This window comes from Elephantulus edwardii, unplaced genomic scaffold, assembly GCF_000299155.1.
Source record: "Elephantulus edwardii isolate Elephantulus edwardi_28Jun2011 unplaced genomic scaffold, EleEdw1.0 scaffold00112, whole genome shotgun sequence".
Lineage (NCBI taxonomy): Eukaryota > Metazoa > Chordata > Mammalia > Macroscelidea > Macroscelididae > Elephantulus > Elephantulus edwardii.
In genome coordinates this window covers 8,803,482-8,811,048 of record NW_006399862.1, presented here as the reverse complement: position 1 = coordinate 8,811,048, position 7,567 = coordinate 8,803,482, and positions in this window count along the sequence as shown.

Sequence of the window (7,567 nt, the reverse complement as noted above, 5' to 3'; positions counted from 1 at the left end):
TGTGTGTGTCTCTGTCTGCCTGTGTCTGTGTCTGTCGCTGTCTGTGTGTCTGCCGCTGTCTGTGTATTTGTGTCTCTGTGTGGTTGATTCTCCTTGTCTATGTGTGTGTCAGTGTGTGTGTATGTGTCTGTGTGTGTCTGTGTTTGTGTATATATATATATATATATATATTCCAAATACAGAAATGACTGATTATTTGCTACTATTTAGCAGTTCCTGGCAGTGTCCATGATTATGCCTCAGTGGAGAGAGTAATTTTGCTAGGAATTGTCAAGGTTCTGACAACTCTATTTAAGGGAGGAGTCCTGTGGCATTGAGTTTTATGTGTTTAGTTGCTAAATGAAAAGTCAGCTGTTCAAAATCATGAAATCATCTTGTGGGGGGAAAACGTACAGTTTCATCTCATAAAGATTTAATGCCTTGGAAACTCAGTGGAGCATGACCACAATTCAGAACCAGCTTGGGAACACAGATTTTGGGATTGGCTTTACTTAACTGAGTTTTGTTATAAACATGAAAAGTGGTCAAGTATGGAGAAGCAACTGACAGTGACCAAGAACTGTCAAACAAGTAAATCTTACATTTTCAAGTACAAACACTAAACCAGACTTGCTGCCATCAAGTGAATTTCAACTCCTAACTACCCTACAGAACAGAGTGGCCATACCCCATAGGGTTACTGGGACTATGCATTTTTACGGACATGAATTTCCCTGTCTTTTACCCCACAGAATGTCTTTGGGGTTCAATTCACCCATCTTTTACCACAGCCAAGCATTTAATCCTTGTCCCCCCTCCTATCCCACCCCTGGCAGGGCTCCTTCACAGTTCTCAGTTAATGTAAAAATCTGCCCCATTTGCCTGATTATCCTAGACAGGCAAACTCCTCCTGTGCAATTTACTGCCTCTGAAAATCTGCTGGAGGGTCAGCTATGAGTTGGTTCTCCTATCACTCATGCAATTAATGAAAATATTTTGGTTTTAAAAGTTCTTAATGTTCCTTTGTTTTCCTGAGATAATCTCCTCAGCCTTGTTGGGGTGGTTAATCAATGGAATTCAGATGCTATCTGACGTGGAGACAGTGTATCACATTTTATGAGATAATAAAGTTGTCTCCATAACAACACCGATTTCTTTCCTTCTTGCTCACAAGCCCTCCAGGCCCTGGCCTTCCCCTCACAAATACAATCCAGTGACACTTAGAATCCATCATCAGTGAGAAAAAGAGGCTCGTGTCTATGCAGTAGCTCAGGAGCAGCAAGGCTCATATTCTGTGTCCACGTGACTCATCTAGACAGATGACCAGCTTCATTTATTTGGAACTGCCTTAGAAATGGGGTACTGAGAACCCTCTGGACAGGTGGTAGGTGTTAATGAATGAGGTAGTTGCCACAAAGATAAACTAGGCACAATTAAAATGATGCTGCCACAATGCCAATGTTATTTTAAAATTTAATCATGCTGCTGGGTGGCTTAATGGGAAGTTCTTTTCCATAATAAAAAGAAACCAAGCCAGAGGCTGGCACTGTGAATGAGATTCCATTCACACATACAGCACAAAGCAAAACGCTGTTTTGATAATGAATAGGGTTCGTTTTATTCATGCAAACAGTAAAACAGCATAATCCAGAATTTAAAAGATGGGATTTCTCACTCCAATTTGTTCTAGGGTTATTCACTACAAAATCTAAGGAAGAACTCTCAAGACATTCACACTTTTATGGTATAGATTTATACATTAGAAAGTAGTTTCCACAGTTAATGGTGAAAAACAGCCTCCTCCTCCACTCCCCATAAATGAACGTACAGAATCTAATCACTCACTCTCACTTCCAATCCAGAAGAAAATCTTTTGAAGGCCTTTGTGGCACAGTGATTGAGCAATTGGCAATTAACTGAAAGATTGCCAGACCTCATTAGCCGCTCTGTGAGAGAAAGCTATGACAGTCTACATTCCAAGAGACTTTTTATGGGCAACCTTACTGCTTCTAATGTACTCTCATTGTCATTGAGTCTAATCAGACTAACTGTTGACCCTTCAGTGCATTTTCCATGACTGTAAATCAAATGGGAGCTGACTGTCCATCTTTCTTTCACAGCCATTGATGTATCAGAAACATGAGAGAAGTACCACCTTTATGTTAGCAGAGCAACTAGCTAGTGACAATGCCATCAGAGCATTGCTATTAAAGTGAATAGATTTCAGTGTACAATGAAACAGTAGCTTCTGTTTATAGTCATTAACTTGGTTTTAGGGAACTCTGGTTCATTAGGTAGTTGCATGACTAACTCAAACATAAGTCTGATAGTTCAAATCAACCAGAGATTCTGTAGGAGAAATATGAGCAACCTCTTTGGTTCATTTACTTCAAGTAACTTCCCAGACACAGAAATCTGTTGTGCTGGGTCTGTGAATTAAAATAGAGTGTATTAGAAAGCTTCTAAAAATTGACAGCAGGGTCAACTCTGAATGGATTCTGGCTCCATGCCAATGAGTTTGAGTTGTTTCACTAAAAAGACAAGGAGTTGTTTGCCTTGTTTTCATGAATAGTGAAGCACGTATTTGCTAACTGAAAGATTGGTGGTATCAAACAGTGCTCTTTCTTGCTTGACTTTCTGTACATAAGTTTCCTCAATTTTAACATAAGGATCATACAACCAGTTGCATGTATTATTTAAGAAAAGTAGATACTCAAAACAGTACTTAGCAAGTAGTAAGCACAGAAGAAAATAACTGACCATTTACTCCCTTAAACATTATAGTTTGAGCACCTTATTGGGCAGTTCTACTTTTTCTTATTGGACCACAGTGAATGTGAATTCATTCAATGACCCATAACACCACTGTTGTTGTTGTATACCAGTGAGTCAGAACTGCCCCATAGCTGACAGTCTGTTGGGTTTTCGGAGACCGTTAACCACACAGGAGGAGATTGCCCATCCTTCTCCCACAGAACTTCTGGTGGCCTCGAACTGTGTGCCTTTGGGATTGCAGTGCAGCTTCTTGCCACTAGGCCACATTAGTAGAAAGAAATCTATGCTTGACTTTTGGGTTTGTTTAATCAGTTGTTGTTGTTGTTAAGTGCCATCAAGTCTTAGATGACTCATAGCGACCCTATGAACCAAAGACCTGAGCACTGTTCATAGAATTTCCGGAGGCAAGTGGATACCATTCCTGCTTCCAAGCTTGTTTTAATCACAAAGCTCCACTAAACACTGCCCAGCAAGTGTAACCGTTATCGCATTTGGCTCATAAGTGTCACAGTGTTTAGCATCACAGCAATCACAAGTAACCTCTCTTTAGAACAGAGATTTGCAGTCTCCACCCAGCAAGCCAGATTTGTTTTTATAGAATGGCTTGTGTAAGTCCAAATATTTGAGAAAATAAAAATAAGATGCTTGAAATGTGAATAAATATAGTATTAAATTCTAATTGGAATATTTTAAAATAATTTTGTAATGGCAGACAACCATATTTATTTCCTTGTTGTCTATGGCAGTTGTGGTACTGCGGGAGAATCTGGCAGTTACAGTGCAAATATATAGACCACAAAGCTCAAAACATTTTCCATCTGAACCTTTACAGGAAAGGTTTTCCCTGTTCTAAAATTAAGGAGCTTTGATGGGGGGAATCTGTGGGGAGTTGTGTTGCTACCTCAAAGGCCATATCTCTCAGGTCCAAATCACCAAGGGCTCCAAGAGAGAAAGATGCACAGTCTCCTGTGCAATTCATAACCTCAGAAACCCAGTGGAGGGTGAACTATGAGTTGGTTTCAATGGCACGGTACTGACTTAAAGTTTGTGCTACAATCATCATAAAGCACTCTTACATAGTCCATAGAGACTTATGGTTTACCCAAAGACTGCATATTCCCAGTGGTTTAAATGTATCCTTTATGCAAGAGAAAAATGGGCAGTCTCTTCCAGTTGTGACTTACAGTCTCCAAAAACTAATGGAAGTTCACTGAAAGTCAGAACTAAATCAAGAACAGTGAGTTGGAGGGGTTTTCTAAACTTGTTTTTAAAGAAGCTTGCTTAAATTCATGTCCTGCATTATTTGATATTAATTGTATGTTCCCTAATGCTTGGCTTCCTGTATATCAGTTTCCCCAATTGTAAAATAAGGATCATACTGCCAGTTTCATGTGTTACTTAAGAAAAATTCATCAATTATACTTGTACAAAATATTCAAAATAGTACTTAGCAAGTAGTAAATAACTTTTAAGTGTTAAACATCATTATTATATTTTTCTTTCTAGGGTTTTTTTAACCACATCTTATGATGATGAAGAATGTTTTAAGGTAGGACCTTTATTAAGTGAGAAATAAATGAAAAGATATGAAAATGATTATACAATTTCTTTTTTATGGAGGTTCAGCAAATAAAATAGCATGTGGAAAAATAGTGTATATATGATTGTTGATCATTTTATCTTCCTGAGATATTAGTTAAAAACCTTAGTGTGATTTTGAAACCTATTAATTCAAGACTGAAAATATAGTTTGGAAAAACAATTAGATTGTGTATTGTTCACATTGCTCAAAGATAAGATAAAGGCCCTTGAAATTATTTATCTAATAAAATACATAATTAGATATTGATTACTGGGATAAAACACCAAATGCAGTTTAAACATGATCAATTGTATGAATTCACTGTACTATTTTATATATTATACAGTGTTGTTGTTGTTGTTATGTTGATTGCCTTCGAGTTGAGCACGACTCATATCAACCCTATGAACAAAAGGCTTGAAGACTCTCTACAACTATTGACATTTATCAAAGTTCCTAATGTTTCCAGAGGCATGTGGAGTGGATGCCACTCTTGCTTCCAAATATTATACAATAGATTCTCAAAAATCTAAGAGTGTTTTTATTTCAAAATTTGGTTTTAGAAGCTGCTACACAAAATTTTTCTTCTATTTTGAAGCAAATTAAATGAGTATAAATATTTATGTTTTTGAAAAAAACAATAAAGATAATGGTGAAAGAGTCAACAACATTGAATAAGAGTTCTTGGAACACATACACTAAATAAATCAGGGAGAAATTAAGTGGTAAATAGCAAAAGGAAAAAATCTCTATGCTTTAGTATGAAATTTGCTCAGAAATTAAATGAAATATAAATTATTAAATTAGTTCAGAAATGAAAAATGTATATTTGTTTATGAACAAAGATTTTATGTAAATGGTAATAATGCTGATAAAGGTATATAATAATCCCCAAAGCTGATGATCTGCTTACTAGTGATGACATTCTTTCTAAGGGCTTTATATGCATTAACTCAAAATAATCCTCAGAGGTAGGGATTATCATTAGAGATATCCCCATTTTATTAATAAGGGAGATAGAACAGTATCATATGTCTCATTCTAAGTTAGTGCTGATTTTTTAAATGCAAACTGTCTGATTCACAATTCTTGCTTCTAATCACTATGCTGTACTGTAAAGATAGGGACAAACTCATACCCTGGTGAACTCAAAGACAATAACACATTTAGAGCTGAAAATCAGCACTAGTTGTCTTGGAGTAGATTCTGACATATGATGACCCTTTGTGTCTTAGAGTAGAACTATACTTCAGAAGGTTTTGTATGACTTTAGGAGTGGATCACCAGGCCTGTCTTTCAGTGTGCCTAATAGGGTAGACTCAAAATCTACAGCCTTTTAGTTAACAGTCAAGAATATTGATCATTTGCCCCACAATAAGGACTTGAAGAACCAATAAACAAGGGCAAAAATGGCCTCCACTAACTTTTCTTAATCTCATCTCTCCAAGAGAATGTTTATCCATATTCTGTAGCCTCTCCTTTACCAATGGTAAATATGTTTGTGATTACATTTAAAAAAAATGAAGAAAATGTTTCTAGACATTTAAAAAATGTAGATTTACTATATGATTGAATTTCTATTTCCAGTATTAGAATGAACACAATCATGTAATGAACGTAAAATCTTCTGATACAAAGCCCATTCTCATTTATAGCAGCCCTATGTTGTTAAGCGCCATTGAGTTGACTACAGTTCATAGCAATGCTATGAGTATCAGTTCTGAACCTTGTCCTATCCTGTACTATTCTCACTATCTCTGCTATTCTCAAACCTGTTGTTGCAGTCACAGTTGCAACCCATCTTGTTTAGGATCTTCTTCTCTTTTGCTGACCCTCTCTAACTTTCCCAGCATGTAAAATCTTTTCTCAAGGACTGGCCTCTCCAGAAAAAACACCCAAAATGTTTATCTGAGGTATGATTCTCTATCCTAACTTCTAAGGAACACTCTTGTTGCACTTCCTCCAAAACAAACTTGTTTGTTCTTTTGGCAGTATGTGTATAACAAGCTTCTCTGGTAACATTTGCCGGACAGACTATTCTTCCCTATTAAATGATCTTGGCACCACATGAAATCTTATTTCTAGGACTCAATATATTCAATTGTTATGTCTATCTTTGTGCCATCAGAGCACTCTTTTGATATCTGCTATTTTACATGCAGTAAATTTTACAAGCAAGAGTATGAATGTTCCAACTTTGGTTTCCTTTTACAATATTTTCTTTCCTTTATGAGTTTGCTTGAAATTCTATATGAATTTTAAGAAGAGTTTTTTCATTTATTAAAAAAATGAGATTTTTTTCAGGAATCATGTTGAATCTGTATAAAACTTTGAGTGGTATTGTCATCTTATCATATGAAATCTTTTATTCTATTAATGTGAGATTTTTTTATTTATTTACATTTTTAACTTCTTTCTAAAAATTTTATAATTTTCTTTATAAAATCTATCTCATTTGTTAAATATAAACTTAAATACCATATTCTCTTTATTTTTATTGTTTTAAATTTTTTGTCCTAATTAGTCTATCCCACTCGAGTTTCAAAACCATCTCAGGAACAGGTTTGAGGCCTTGAGCACCAATGAGCATAAGCCAAACGAGCTCTGGGAGGATATCAAGAAAATCGTCTATGAAGAATGCAAAAGATCATTACAAAGGCTGAAAAAGAAAAAAAGACCAAGATGGATGTCAGATGAGACTCTGAATATTGCATTAGAGAGCCGAGAAGCCAAAGCTAAAGTAAGAAACCAAGAAATCAAAGAGCTAAACAGAAAATTTCAAAAGGCAGCCGAGGACGACAAAGCAAGATACTATAATGAGATGTGCAGAGAGCTGGAGTCAGAAAATCAAAAGGGCCAAACTCACTCAGCGTTTCTTAAGCTGAAGAAGCTGAAAAACAAATTCCAGCTACGGGTGGCAATACTTAAGGATACTTTGGGTAGAACGTTAAATGATCCAGGAAGTATCAAGAGAAGATGGAAGTAACACACAGAGTCACTATATCAGAAGGAATTGGCTGACACAGAAGAATTTCATGAAATGACACATGAGCAAGAGCCTATGGTGATGAAGGAGGAAATTCAAATTGCTCTGAAGGAATTGGCAAAAAACAAGGCTCCAGGAGTTGACAGCATACCAATCGACATAATTCAAAACACTGCCCTGGATGTGCTCACTAAGTTGTGCCAAGAAACCTGGAGAACACCCGGCTGGCCCACTTACTGGAAAAG